Source organism: Corvus kubaryi, unplaced genomic scaffold, assembly GCF_017639235.1.
Source record: "Corvus kubaryi isolate FWS band 111438036 unplaced genomic scaffold, C.kubaryi_AGA036_p1.0 78, whole genome shotgun sequence".
Taxonomy (NCBI): domain Eukaryota; kingdom Metazoa; phylum Chordata; class Aves; order Passeriformes; family Corvidae; genus Corvus; species Corvus kubaryi.
The window spans coordinates 9,139,748-9,154,509 of NW_024582065.1; the positions used below are offsets into that span (position 1 = coordinate 9,139,748).

A 14,762-nucleotide genomic window follows, 5' to 3' on the forward strand; every position below is an offset into this window, starting at 1 on the left:
GCGCCCGCCCCTTCCCTGCACCTGAGAGCGCCCTACGCCAACTGCGTAGGGGGCGCCGCGCCGCCCTGCGCCAGCTCCGTAGCGCCACGGACCCTGTCGTTTCCTGCAGGCCGGCGCAGCCTTACGGAATCGACGTAGGGCGGCTCGGCCCCGCGCGACTCCCCACCTGCGGCCGCTGCTCCCCGCGCAGCCCGCGCGGTCCCACCTTTCGCCTGGGGAGCGGCGCTGCTGCTCGGAGCGCGCCGCGGCCGCGCGGGACGGGAGCGGCCGAGCCGCACCTGGAAACGCCGCTTGCGTAGAGCCCCGAGAGGTCGGTGTGTGTTACGGACTCTCCGTAATGTCGTCAGCGCGAGCGCCGCACCTGAGGGCTCCCGCTGCGCAAACGGCGTAGGCGCGAGCGTGCCGGGCGCAGAGTGCGCAGCGCTGAGGGCGGGGGCCGGGCAGGTGTGTGAGGGCCGGGCCGGGCCGGCCCCGGTCGCGCTCGGAGCTCCGCGGCGGGCACCGGCAACGGGGCGGCCCCGGCCCTGCGACGGCCCCGGCCACGAGCGTGAATAGCGCCGGCAGCCTCGGCCCCGCCGGCTGAGGGGGGCGCCGGGCGGGCCCGGGGGTAGGGCTGAGGGGAGGGAGCCAGGGCAGGGGTGCGGCAGGGCCTCGGCCCCTCACGCAGCGCGCGGCCTTGGTGGGATTAATATCCCGCTGCCAAATCCGAAGCAGTGCAGAAAGAGCAGGTTCCTAAATTGAGTTGGGGAATAGGGTTTCCATGTGAGCGGTTGAGCTCCTTGTGGAATCCTCAGTGGCTGAGGACAAATCAAGGCATCTTCATGCTGTGTTTGGGCAGGTTGGGCTCCACAAGGAGTGTGGTGGTCAATGATTTCCACCTTTCTCTTCTAGAAATCAAGACTAATGGGTTTAGTTTTAAGCTCCCTGCAATAATTCTTCCCAGTCCCAGACAGGTGGCTGTTGTAGATGGGCACTGCAGTGGAGGTGGAGAGAGCTCCCGAAGCTGATGTTCATCGCACTCCAGAGCAGCCCTGACAAGCAGAACCTTTAGGTATGAGGAGAGAGTTGAGTCTGACGGGATTTTCTTTCTTCTTTGTATGTGTGTTACATAGAACAGTTACAGAACTTCATAATCCTTCAGCATTCCATGTGCTTCAACACTTCAATGGCCAATATAGTCACTTGAGTGCTTCAAAATTTCTGCCAGATTTTCTAGGTTAAGTGCCTTTTCGAACTCAGCTTTCAGCATGCAAGTGCATGGCAATCGTATTCAATATCACTTTTTATACTTTTCAAAACTGATTTTATACAGGCTGTGAAGATGAAAGACTGCTGACTGGGGAGCTCTATTCCAAAATAATCAGTACACAACTGTGCTGTGCTGAAGCAGCCCCTGAGGGTACTTTGGCCAAAGGCTGTAGGATCAGGAGATTTGTGGTGCTGAAGTGAAACAGTAACTTTCATTCAAAAGAGTGATTTCAGCGTTAGAGTGGAAGTAGAAAGCACGTGTGCATTAATAACTTTACATGTAGGAAGAGGTCCACCTTGTTCCAATTAGACTTATATTTTGTATACTGCTTTGCAAGCCTGTGGCTGAAGTGTCACCCTGGTTCTGAACAGTCAGACATTGCTCTGCCTTTGTAACAGACTTTTATCTTGTCCTGTTTGAGGATTGAAAGGAGAAACAAATATGAGGAATCTCAGTTACTGCTTTCATGTCTCAAATTGAAAGATTTCAAAGCAATGAATGAATTTATCCAAATCTCCTGTGTGACCTTAAAATATTAGTGTGGGCCTTGAAAAGAGGCAGAAGATAATAGCTGGAAATCAAGGACTGGTCCAAGGACTCAGTGTGAGAACGGTTTTATTTGATACTGATTGCATCAAATAGAGACACAGCACACATACAGCCTGGAGAAAGGATGCTGGGGGGGATGGCAGGATGGGAAGGGGCAGCTTCCCATCCCAGTGAAATGAATGGCTGTGCAGGGCAGCTGGAAACGTAGTGAGGAGGGAAAAATCTGCAAGAGATGGCACCTCAGGTAATGAAGTTATTGCAGAGGTAGAAGAAATGTTTTCAGCTGTGGTCTGAGTGAAATCTTGAATTTTTCTGTTGAGTTCTCCCTTGGGCTAATGATTTGCCAAGGGCAGAAACACAGAGGAAAGGGGATTGATGGATTAATTTAGAGTACAGGGGATTGGAAGAGCTTTGGCACTGCAGTACAAGGATATACATTTAACAAGGAAAAGAACATCTGAGGCTTGGAAAAGAAGTTAACATCTGTCTTTAGGCTTCATGGAATAAAAAGGAAGAAAATTGAATTTATAGCTCTAAGTATAGTCAATAAAGTATGGGGATTGAACTGTGCCAAAAGCAACATGGAATTAAGAGTTACCTTGATGAAAGTTGAAGTAATTAATGATAATTGTGCTCTTTTTTGGGACAAAATACTGGCATAGAAAAAATTATTTTTTAAAATGTATAACGATAATGGAAATAATGTGTGTTTCCTTCAGATTTTTTCATAGAAGTATTTCAGACATTGTCATGTGTTCTTGAATGTCACCTGCATCCCTGAGACAAACAAGGGGCCCTCTACAAGAAGTTGCTGGTGGGTGCCAGTGTTAAGGTTGGAGTGAGGCAGGTGCTGAGCTGTGCAGTGGGGCAGCCCCATGGGATGGGCACTGAGGGATGTGGTGTCAGCCCCAAATGCTACACTAAGGACTAAGTGGCCATTAGCTACAGGACAGGGGAAACCCCTAAGTGAGCAAGGATGAAATGCAGCCTGTCAAATTTCAAGTGTTTGGTGTTGTTTACAGACAAGTGGGAATGCTCATGTAGTGCCCCAGGGAAGAGGGATTTTTTTTCGTGTTATAACTCAGAAATCTCTGTTTGAGACTTACCATTGTCCAGTGACCCAGTTCTTTATGGGTTTCAAATTCTGCCTTTAGACATATCCTAAAGTTAATGGGATTTGTGCAAAGATAGCCGAGGACAGACTTTGAATTGCAAAAAATAACTTTCTGTGCATGTCTTTTAAAAATCTTCATAGCAAAAGCTGTGTTTACATGGGAAATTAGTCTCATAAGATTGATATAGCTAAGAGTTTTATTTTGAAAAATGCTTAGAAGACCTGTATTAATTTTTATTTTAAAGTCTCTCTCAGGCATAGAGGGGAGAGAATCAAGCAGGTAAGTATCCAGTGTAGAGGATACTTGAAAATTGAGAATTTATGCTGCAAAACAGAAGATGATATGATTTATGCTGGGAGTCATTTGTGTACCTAGCTCTTTACCAAGTTTTACACAGTGCTTGCTAATATCTGTTGCAACCCTGAATGATTCTCTGACTTTGAGCTAGAGCAAAGGAGATAAAATAGTACTGGAGGAAAATTAGTCACCAGGAGAGGAGGATTCACACCATGAAATGTTGCACAGAGCTCCTCAAGTCCCAGAGCAGGCTCTGCAGGGTAACATTTCAGAGATCTTTTAAGCGACAGGGATGAGGATCAGCTTGAAAAGCAAGCAAAACTGGAACTAAGGAAATGGGAAATACTTTCAGGTTATGACTAATGCAATTATTAGAGAGGCTACTGCAGGCACTGTGGTGGATTTAGCTTCGAATAAGAATAGAAGTTATGCCATGTGTGATTGATTCCAGGTTGGGTTACAATTTAGAAGTGCAATTAGTGAGTCATCTGTTACTTTATATCAATTATTAAAAACAACAAAGGTCTAGGTTAAAAAAAAGAATGCATGTCTCAATATGTGGTGCTCTACTTGTTAATTTTCTGATTTCACTTTCTTGTTTGAGGTGTCTCAGCTTTGCAGAGTTGTGGTACAGAGTGTTCCTTAAACCAGCGCGTGAATTGCTCTCAAGCAAGGCAGCACTCACCTGCCAGCCCCCGTGGTGTGGCCCTGTCACACCATCCCACACTTACCTGCTTTGGCCAGAGCCAGCCCGAGGGCAGTGTCTGTAGTGACCTGCAGGCCAGCAGCTTCCTGACCCATTTGTAAACACAAGTGCTTTAATCTTATTTTAATAGGTACTGTTCAGGACAGAGTGCAGCGCAGCTCGGCGTTCCTGACAGCTCGGTTGTTGTGTAGTGCTGCCCTCAGTGCTCTGGTTGTGTTCTCACCCCATCTGGCAACTGCTGAATATGTAAAACTTTTCTTCTGGTGGCCATGACAAAACTCATAGCAGTAAACATAGCTTTGAGGGACAGAACCAGGCTCCATGGGAGAATTGATCTGAGCCAACAGAGCATTCCTCGTGAAATAAGAAGGCCTGGAAGCAAATGATATTACCAACCTTCACTGGGCATTTAATTACAGTTTCTAATTAAGGTGATGCCCTAAGTGGTCATGTGAAGTGTCCTGATCTGTAACATGACATATCAACGTGGAGTGTTGGTACTTCATCTGGACTTCAACATTTTTGTTGTGGATGAAAGTGCTTTTGCCTGTTGTGCTCACGGGAATGGAGGACAGCAGCTGTTTGCAGGGCATCTCTGCTGTGTGGGCTGTGGGGGAAAAGGGGCAGAAAGAAAGTTCTAGGGTCCGTTGTCACTGAGCCCATGGGGCTGGCAGTATCATATGCAACAAGTTACGCATGCAATTTAGGAGGGTGAAGTTGCAAAGACCAAGCACTGGTCTGCAGCTCTGCTCTCTGGACACGCCTGGACTGTGTGAACAGACATCTAAAGCAGGACTGAACTCCACAGAGCTTCACAGTTTTCAGTCTTTGTAATACACATTTGAGATGGGATTCTCTGATTGCTGAGCACTCCCAATGATTGTGGTTGATATGGTTTGCACTTCTGTGTTACTGGGCTTGCAGACATGCTGAATCAATTTGGAAATGAGCTCTTTTTTCCATTTGTGGGTAGGACATGGTATATGTTTATCTCATATCAAGATGAGATAAGTATTTCCATTTATATCAGTGGCAAGTAGATAAATATTTGGGGGTATATGTACGTCCTTTCTAGAAAAACAGAGATACAGTTGTAAGGATTGTTGTTTTAGGGAAGAGTGTGATTGGACCAGATAAGGGATGACAGGAGTTTGGTGCAGGTCCTTAGACAGATATGTTAGGGTGGGTTTTTTTCTTTTGCTTTGAAGTTTAAGATTGAAAACCTGCCATCGTTCCAAAGCAGAAACAACTTGGGTGGCCTTTTTATCACTAATAGGCAGAGCAACTAGGCAGGACTGACTCCACTGAAAAGAGGCTCTGTCATACAAGAGGTTTTCCAGGTCAAGATTAAAAGCAAAACAGCTCTCATCACATGAGCCTTTGTACTGCACCCATATTTTCTAAATGCTTTTGGCTTATCCTTAATGTTTATGCTGCTATCAAAAATAAACCCAGCTTCTCTCTCCCCGGGTGTTGTATTTAACATCAACAGTGAATAGGCTTTTTCATTCCTAAATGCTAATTTCCTTTCTGTTTTCAGTCTGTTTCTGGTATGAATTTTTTTTGTTTTCAGTGGGTTTGGTTTCTTCCCTCTTTGGTTTTTTAACTGCATGTTTTCTCCTTCCCATATCTGTTTCTGTCTTGGTAATCAGTATTTTTTTGGTGGCAGCAGTAGCTGAGTGTCTATCAATGACCCTGAAGCCTAGAACTTGAATCAGAGTTTGTTTGAGTGCAGCTAGCAGCAGTTATAATAATCTTTTTAAAAAAAAGCTTTACCAAGATTAATTTTTCATCAACAGACAGTGGAGAACTCTTAGGAATAACTGTAATTGTCTCACTTTGAACTGTGGTCAGAAATGCGGTCTACAAATCTTGCTATAATGAGAATTTTGGTTATAATGAAGTAGCGTTATAACTTCATCAAAAATTTTGTGATATTAGAGCCAGAATTCAGTGGCATTTGGAAACTGCTCCCAAGCTGTACCCTTGGGATAAAACTGACCTTGCTGAAGCTGGTGAGAGTGTTTCCTGAGTGCGCCAGTACGCAAACCCAACAAAGAACGTGGCTCGGAGCAGATTGTCAGCCTCTTGTTGGTTCATCTCCAAGTGGCTGAAGCTCCAGAGCAGATAGAGAAGGTCAGTACCCTGTACCCTGCATGTGACAAATGGGTGTTGACCAGCACTGAGGACTCTTTGCAGTCTGCTTCATCTCCTCCGTGATGATGTGCTGTCCCCTCACACTGCACAAACTAGAAGTAACCTTTCCATATTTGAGACTCTTTACTCTGTGTACCCATGGAGCTGCTGCTGAGCTAACTAGTTTTGTCACATAATGTGATAAATGGAAAACAGATCTGCAGCAGATACAAGTCATATTCCAGACTTTAGGCATGTACCTCAAAATTTCATCAACTTTGATATGCCAAAATGTTATCTAAATGTGGATATTTAGTAGCTGGAGATGTCAGTGAGCTGTGACTAGCAAATGAGCTGTGTGTCTGCTGAAACACTGAGAAAGATTTGGATGCCTGTGTCGTAGGAGGTATGGAGACTGCAATGCTGACTATCAATTTTGAAGTGTATCAGATTTCTCTTGAAGGGAAAATTGAGCCCAGTCTGTAAAGATGGTTTCCTGGACAGCCCAAATGTTTGGACAAGTAGTTATCCTTGTGATGAGCATTTACCAGTAAAGGATCTCCCAGGGTCTACTCGCCCCAATGCAAGTCCAAAATGGTCAGATTAGGCATTTGAACAGAATTGTACCTGTACTTTGGGGAGAGTATATTTTACATGTACTTTCCCATGTTTAGTGTAGCACACCTGTGAGTGTAGAAATGCCTCTTTACACAGAATGTTTTCTTGGCTTCCTGCCTTAAATTAGAAGCTTCCTGTCAAATCTTTGCTCTAAGTTTGCTTGCATTAGGAGTGGGAAGTTGAGCACTGTTGGTGTATCTTGTATCCTGGTTGGTTTTTTTTGTTTTAATTAACCTGCCAAATAATTTTAATGTGGGCATGTAGTGCCATCCTATTCGGCTTTCCTGTTACAGAAGCTGTGCAGCAGTTCTGCCTCATGCTCTGGTGTTCAGCCTTTCTATCAGTTAAATAAATGCAAAAATTCTATTAGATGCAAGTGTTCACAGAGCTATAACTTTTTATTTATCCTTCTTGTTCTCTGATGGCCTAAATTATTTCAGCTGTTCTAATTACTTATTTAAGGACAATTGATCTCTCAGGTTTTTTTCTGGGAGGGCTTAAGGAATAGTGTGTCTCACAAGCAGAATTATAGTTGCCCGCAAATTAAGGCAAGCAGACAGACTGCAGTAGTGCTGTAGTAACCAGGCAGGTGGCTTATTTTAGGCTAAGTTTTATGTGAAATATTTATGTACTCATTTAAATACTGAAGAGCTGGGGTTCATGCAGTCCTGAGAGCACAGCTGTATATCAGGCAGCAGTTGTGTCCTTAGTGGAAAGCCCCCCAGTTGTGTTCTGAAGGCATTCAGCAGTTGAGGCCCTTTGCTAGGGACCTGGAAGCTCAGCTGCTGGGACTTTTAGCCTTCTCTGTCACTGTGGTTTGTAGTGTGTAACACTAAAATCTCTAAACTCTTCTGTGCTTTAGTTTGTCCTGGCTCTGAAATGGGGGACAGTGGGGATTTCCTGAGGGTTTAGAGGGCTTGCTTCATAATTTATGTGTTTGAAGCCAGCATGGTGTGTTTGTTGTAGATACCGTTTAGTGTAACAAGGTTTTGTTAACTGGAAAATTAAAGTATTTTTAAATTATGGGGAAATGTAAAATGTGACAGCCAAAGGAAAAAAGAGATTCTCCCATTTCCTTTTGGTTTTGCTGCACTGTGCATCTTCAGTTAGTCCCAACCTGTGCTAGCACTCCTGCTGGATAACGATCTGCCCTCCTCCCAAGGGACAGCGCGATGAAGGCAAAGCTGCTCCTCTCTTCTGTGCTCACTAATTGATCTCTGGCTTGGCCACTTCCAGCAAGGTCACAGAACTGGCAGCTACAAAAACAGTGTTCTGTGGAAAATTTAAAGGGGAAGAGTAGAAGTACCTAGGATGGGATTATAGGCTTTTTTAAAATTCACAAACATTTTAATTTATTGGATCTTCTATTTTGTTTCTGCAGAAGTCTGAAACTTGGAAAGGACTGACAGCAGAAGATTCTTCATTGTGACCTGTTCCTGCAATTTGTGAGTGATCTCTATCCTGCAAATTGCTCTTTTCTCACTTTGTAGTTCCACGTCCATTTTTATTAGAACACAGTATGAATATTCCTATTCAGATCCTGTAAAGGCAAAATGATTCCTAAGCAAGTGTAGTGTGATCTTCTCAATTTTTTTTTTCTATGCAGATTTGTCATGCTGGCCTTGAAAGGCATCCATGTGTTTGGTTTTTGTTTTCTTTTTGCAAAAGTGCTTTAAGTCATTCATCCTGTTTTCTCAGAGCTGACTCTTGATTAGTTCAGGTGCTTTACGATTAGAAAGGTGATGGAAATTTGGGGTTAAAAAACCTCCACAAGCACCAGTGCCAGACTGCCAGTGTGGCAGGGCCGTGGTGTGTGGCTCATTAAGCACCGTGCCAGTCCCTGGCATTGTCACGGCAGGGGCCTCTCTGGGGCTCTCAGTGCCGGGGCTGTGCTCGGCAGGAAGGGCTCGATGTGTGGGGCTGGGGCTGCTCCCACAGCCCTGCCCAGGACATTGCACACCTGGCTTAAAGCTGGGTGCTGTGCTGCATGGAGCAAACCCAGGGAGAACTGCAAATGAAAAGATGCATTAGCACAGCTCGAGTGCTTAATTACTTGAAAAGCAGAAGAGTGTACAGGGTTTGATTAAAGGAAATGGGCCAAACTGTGTGAAGGCAAGGCTAGAATACTGAGGGCAGAACAAAGCTGTGCTGCATTATTAGCGGATTCATGAATGGTGTGGCAGAGAGGGGAAAAGGGGTTTGGTTGGCCTGGTGTGATCTAAAAATACAGAGAATGTGCTATATGGAGTCATAGCTGTTGTAGCATCTTTAAAGGATAAAATATGCAGCTTCCTCTGAAGTGGGAGGATGGCAAGGTCTCACAAAGCAGAAGCACCTTGTGTGGAATACTGTACATTCACATGATCCAAATTGCAGTGAGTAGTATACAGTGTTTTTGTAGTGGCTCTCAGTAAGCTGGTAATTGAATTATCAGCTGAATACTTAAAGATTAGACACAATGTCTTTGGGAGAGGGGTGTAGAAGCAAGCCTAACTTGATTATTGCATCAAATCAATTTTCTCTTCATGGTGAGTTGAAGCAAATAGTTGATGGTTCAGAACTCCTTATGCTCCTTCTGTTATAAAGAACTCTGCTGGTGTTTGGCATTTTAACTCTTGTGTGAGACATGATACCAGAGAGGGAACAGAAAAAAATGAAATTGTGTTAAATTCTCATAAGCCCCCAAGCTGATGAATTGGTTTGATACTGTTTATTCCACTAGAACTCGAAGCGATTAATTGTATAAACGCTTGTTTGAATTCTTAATTTGTCTATAAATACGTATAGTAATTAATGAGGAGGCACGAAATCATCTTGAGAGTCACCTTGAGCAGAGAATAAGCGTTCTCGGTGCATTCCTAGGAAGCGGCGCTGTGGTGTCGGTACCCAACCTCTGCCACCGCGTGGCAGCTGCAGCTCAGTGCCGGGCCGGGGCTGGCTGCAGAGCTGCGCTGCTCCCGCTCAAGGGAAGGTCATTGTGCCTCAGGGAAAGACAAAAGCACAAATATTCCTTCTGCAAAATCACGCCTGGAGTTTCAGAAGTTTTCCCAGCATAAACCAAATGTCAGTTTGTATGTGGGGCTGTATCTGAAGTTGACAGTGTCTGTTTTCTGCATGAAACTTGCTTCAGGGAGCAGGGTTTAGTGTTTTGCCCAGTGCAAGGTACAGTCTAAGGAGGAGGTAGGGTGGAGGTGGAGAGATGTTCTTTGTTGATGTCTGGCTAGGGAAATGCATAAGGACAGACCAACCTGTACAACTGTCTCAGAGGATTAATCCTTTATCCACTATCACTTCTCTAAATAGTCTGTATTTATTCATGTGTAATACACAACTGTGCATTTAAAGTGAAAAATAGTAAATAGAAAACAAAAGTAAATGGAGAGAAGAGTATGGAATTAAGGACTGAACATGGAGTTTTTGTATTCATGCATGATTTGTGTATGTGCACATTCATTATAGATCCACTACAGGTAGCAATGGCAGAACTTGGGATAATGGTTAGTAATGGTAATGGTATGATGATATAATGATTAAAGTTGACTTTTTTTTCCAAGGGACCTTACGGCCAGATTATATGGCATTATAAGAGGCAATTAATATCTGTCCCTCACAAAAATGGTGAAGGTGTAAATACTGAATTAGAGTAGCAAAAACAATCATTACAGTCAACAGAATGGTAAAACTGCAGATTAGACAAATGCAATACATTACAAAGCCACTGACTGATATGAGAGGCATGATGTATTTAAACACTTGACATTAAGTAAGTTAGGTTTTAGAGGTTTAAAGTACCTATGGATTACATTATTCTTGAAGAGTACTTGGGCTCACTAAGAGCACAGCAAGATCTAGGGGAAGTATTTGCTCACCAGCAATGGAAATGTGCTCCTCTGAGGGGGCAGCAGGGGATTGCTGAGCTGGATGAAACAACTCCTTGCCGTGAGAATGGGTATGCAAAATGTCTGCGAAAGACAGGCTTCCATTAAACTGGAGAGAGCCTGGTGCAGAGCACAGTCCTGTCTTATCCTGGGGAGGAAGCGCTAGTGCACTGTGCTGCTTCCTTCCACCAGAATTCCTGCGTGCCTCTGCTCCATACATAATTCAGATGCAATGCATAATTGAAGGACTATAAAGCCACACTTACTTTCATGTATTTAAATTACTTGATGAGCCATAGATGGGTTTTGCCATGTCTGTCCTTTTGCTTTGCCTGTTTCTGTAGTTTGTTGAAACAGTGGGGACCATGGCCCAGTGAGTCAGCAGCTCCTGAGAACCACTTCCAAAATACTAATCAGTGCCAACTGTCAGGATTAGTATTCCATTAGAAAAAAGTACAAATATATGACAAAGTCTAACTAATTTGCAGTGTCAGATATTCACTTCCTCTGTTGGCAACATCTTTGTAAAGTACAGCCTTTTCAAAGTAAAAAACCCTAACTTTTGAAGGGTACAGATGTCACAGTAACAGCAAAAAATCTCTGCCTTGAATGGCCTAGACTGTTGTACTTCCTAGGAGTAGTGTCTGTGTGGCAGCTGAGTGTGTATAACATCTCTTTTCTCATACAGGTCTGCAACAAAGACTGGCTTACACATGGAATTAAAAGGGAAAACATCAATTATACATCTTGAACTTTCTCACTGTTCCTTTCTGTTCTAGATTCCTTCTCTTAGATCAGTAGTTTGTGACTGGATCACATGATGGTATTTCCAGTACTTCCAGTGCTATAATTGCTCTGTGTGGAAAGCACTGCTGAGGTGCCCTGGGCCTTTGCACTTCAAATATTGGATGTGTAACATTTTATATATTTAATCACCATCGAGTAGAGTGTTGGATCCAAGCTATTTAGAGCAACTGTCTGTGCTATTGCAACCCACTCAGGGCCCTGAGGGAGACCTATGAACAGAGAGAAGGCTCAGATTTCTTTGAGTAATTCAGTATTGCCAAATACTTTGGTTTGCTACGGCTGCTGGGTTATGGAATGGAGAAGTATTGGGAAAATCTGTGCAGAGAACATGGTGTTAAAAGAGATCTGTTTAGAGATTCAGGAAAACGTTGTTGCTTTCTGCTCTGAGCACCAGAACTGTGAAGAAAACATAACTTATGTTGAGTATGAGGTAGAAATCAATATCTGAAACATTCTTCAAAAACAGAATTGAAGGCTAACATCCTTTTAAGCTCGTGGGAAGAGGAGCCTCTTCTTTGCTAGAACAAGTTACTGTTTACAGCAATTTTAATAAAGTATCTCCTGGTAAAAAGACTAAGTTGTAACATCTCCAAACCTTTTATAGATGAAACAGTGTCCTTCAAGGTCCATACTGCTCAGGTAAACCTTGTTTGCATGTGTAGTGATGGGGATACATTGTCAGTGATAGTCTATATTAAACATTTTCCATTTTATCTCGGTAACATTTAGTTCCTTCCACATAGGGGATGCTTTTCTTCTGTGCTTTCCTTTTTTTTTCCTCCTCCTGGAAGCAATCAACCCAAAGCATTATTCTGTCACTTGGCACCTCTCAAGAGCCCCACTACTCAGAATTTACATGAATGCTCCTGCAAATAGTTTAATTCCAGGGCTGCTTCCAGCACCAAGCCATGGGTCTGCTGTGGTACTGCTGTAGCCCTCACCCTGCCCCATGCCAGGACCTGCCCTGCTCCATGGTGTGGATCCCCAGCCCATCCTTGGGGGTATCAGACCCTCTGTCTCTGAGGTTAAGTACCTGTGCTTATCCCAGCCTGTAGTAATTGAGGCATTTTTCTGACAGGTCACTACAGACAGGATTTCACAGCACAAGCATCTCAAGCAGAGGGTCTCACTTTATTCTTTTTTGTGTTTCACACTTTGTTATGACACCTCCATCTGTTTGCTGTTCTGTGCTTGTATCATTGCTGTGAAAAAATAATGCCATCACATCTTTTCTTCTCTCTAAGACAGAACAGATGACATAAAATTTCCCTCAAAGCTTGCATGATCCAGTGGTTTTGACTCACTGAACAGCTGTTATTCAGGACTTATTCCCTCTCTCCATAGTTTTTCTGACCTTTGACAATCTTGTGACCATCACAACCTGCTGGAATGTGGAAGGACAGAGCTCCCTAGGAGCAGCTTCTCCATTGGCATGAACCAAAGCCTACTGTAACTGCCGGCTGTCTTTAATTGCTTCTTTGGGCTTTTGAGTCAGATGCTAAGTGTAGAAGTCACGCAGTAATTAGGGGTCTGTCTGGCTTCTCCTGGCGCTCTGACTGCTACCTGTTGTCCCATGAATAGCCACTATTCCCAGCCTTTGAACTGGGATGAATTAATCTGCTTCTCTGCTCCTTCATGGTATATTAATTGATACTTGTATTTATGATACCAACATTGTATAATGCAGTAAAAAACTGAAACTGGGAAAATGTGCAATATGACAGGGAAGTGGGAGCTTGCCAATGTGTTTCCATACTTCAGTCCCTACCTCTGCTTTGGGAACACTTGTGCTATAGAGAAACAAGGACTGAGAAAATGCACTTGCAGGTGGAAGGTACAGGATGGAGAAACTGCGAGTGTGAGGAACGTACAGAAAACCCCATTTCTGTATCCATGGGTTTGTAGTGCCATTCTCTGTGTCTCAGTTCTTCAGCAGCAGGGTCTGATCTTAACGATTCTGCACTGATGGAGAATTTGGAGTATTCTGTTTCCCAAAGGGGATCCTTAAAGAGTGTGGTGTGGATTGTGGAAGGTTTTACTTTTCCTGTAGCAGCATGTAATTGTTTTTGAGCTGCCTTTCCCTAAGCAATTGACTTTAGTTGAAGCACTTGCAGTTGCTGGGTTCATATTGCTGCTCATGTCGAGGCAGGTGTTGGGGCAGTTCCTGTGTTTGCAGAGGCAGAGCAGAGGGGGAGGACACTTATGTAGATGGTGCTGCTGAGGAGTTGGGGAGCAGCACTAACCTCCCAACCCCGTGGAAATGCAATTGCAACAGCAGCCCTGGTCAGATACTCATCTGAGTGAGACTGCATGACATTCGTGAAGGTTTGTGGTGAGGGCCAGGCATGTCTGTTGTGTTTAGCACTGGGTAGTCTGCTTCCTTCTCCTCAACACTTCACAAAAAATTGTGAGTTTTTCTTGTCATTATTGGTTTTGTTCCTTATTAACTGTTAGTCTCTGTGCCAGCATACATAATGATTGGGCTCTGTTGTGCTCAACATTGTCTCTGCTGTGGTTTGGTTTTCAGGATATGAGTTTATTTTCTTTCCCATCCAATGGTGGGCCACAACGGGGAGGGGTCATTAAGGCTGAGTCAACAGATCTCTGTGCATCAGCTGACGCTCAGTTGCAGATGTTACAGCTGCCAGTCCATCCCATAGGCTGCTCCTGAAGCAGGACCTTCTGCAGAGGCACTGCCTTAGGAAAGGACGTGCCATGTTTCCAATCTGTACTACATCAAAAGGAGTACATTGCTCTTGCATTGCTATCAAGCTGCATAATTCAGAGCATTCTCTGAAAAGTGAAATGGTCAGAGCAAACACAATAACAGCTCCATCAAATATTGATAAAATAGGATTATTAATTAGAATAGGGGTGTAGGATTAAAATGTCCCTTGAGTTGCATTCCCCATTTGATGCGAGAATGTGGTTTTGTGGTCAGAGAGTGGGAAGCTCAGGATAACTGGAATCTTTTCTTGTCTCTTCAATGTGTTTGCTTAATGTCCTTAGTGGTTCAAGGGATATATAACACTGTTGACCAGAGTTGCTGGAATTCTGATATGCTCCTATGGTGGCACTGCTGGGAGTGAACTTTACAAGGATCTCTCTGTTAGTGTAGCTTGGTCTGATTTGTAGCTCATAAAAAAGAAAAACCTCTCTGAACAAGCTGATAATTTGCAGTCCTGTTGTCCTGGAGTGTTGTCCTCCTTCAAAGAGCTGCATGTCTTTGTGAGAGGGTGAAAACACTGGATCAGTTCCATGGAGCATATGCCACTGGACCACTGGGCCCTCAGGTGCAGTGGAGGATAGCATTTTGCTTTTGACAGTGTGTGTAGTGCTGAACCAAATAGATATCAAAGCAAAGAGAATGAATTGAATTTCCCAGTTACACAGCCCTTGTGTAAAAA

The 14,762-nt window shown here is 44.0% G+C and overlaps 1 protein-coding gene across 3 annotated transcripts in view; it reads left to right on the plus strand.

Moving 5' to 3' along the window:
- The first annotated feature begins 294 nt into the window (after positions 1 to 294).
- The window catches only part of CRB2 (crumbs cell polarity complex component 2), a 57,481-nt gene continuing 43,013 nt past the window's right edge, over positions 295 to 14,762 (plus strand). The window contains exons 1-2 of one of the 3 annotated variants that reach the window (XM_042052481.1): positions 295 to 310; positions 8,052 to 8,115. The gene's annotated coding sequence lies outside the window, so the exon portion shown is untranslated. Of the gene's footprint in view, positions 311 to 666; positions 1,052 to 8,051; positions 8,116 to 14,762 lie in introns of those variants that run through there. The other 2 variants (XM_042052479.1, XM_042052480.1) reach the window with 2 other exon arrangements.